Source organism: Penaeus chinensis, chromosome 19, assembly GCF_019202785.1.
Source record: "Penaeus chinensis breed Huanghai No. 1 chromosome 19, ASM1920278v2, whole genome shotgun sequence".
In the NCBI taxonomy this organism is placed as follows: Eukaryota; Metazoa; Arthropoda; class Malacostraca; order Decapoda; family Penaeidae; genus Penaeus; species Penaeus chinensis.
Window position 1 is genome coordinate 15,432,156 of NC_061837.1, and position 259 is coordinate 15,432,414.

The following is a 259-nucleotide window of genomic DNA, read 5'->3' on the forward strand; positions in this document are numbered from 1 at the left end:
CTTCTCACGAGATAAGCAGCTTTTATCATGTTGTCATCTGTTTACTTTAATCGAACTGTAGCTATCTCTGTTGATGTTATTTTTTCTTTGTTTATCTATTCATCATCACTATTCAAGATGGTAAACGATAAGAAAGAGAACTGTAATATAAAAAAAATATATACAGCTATCATTTTCTCCTCTATCTACACATATCATAATATTCATTTTTTTATTCCCTATCTTTATATATTTCCCCTATTTTTATATGTATCTACAT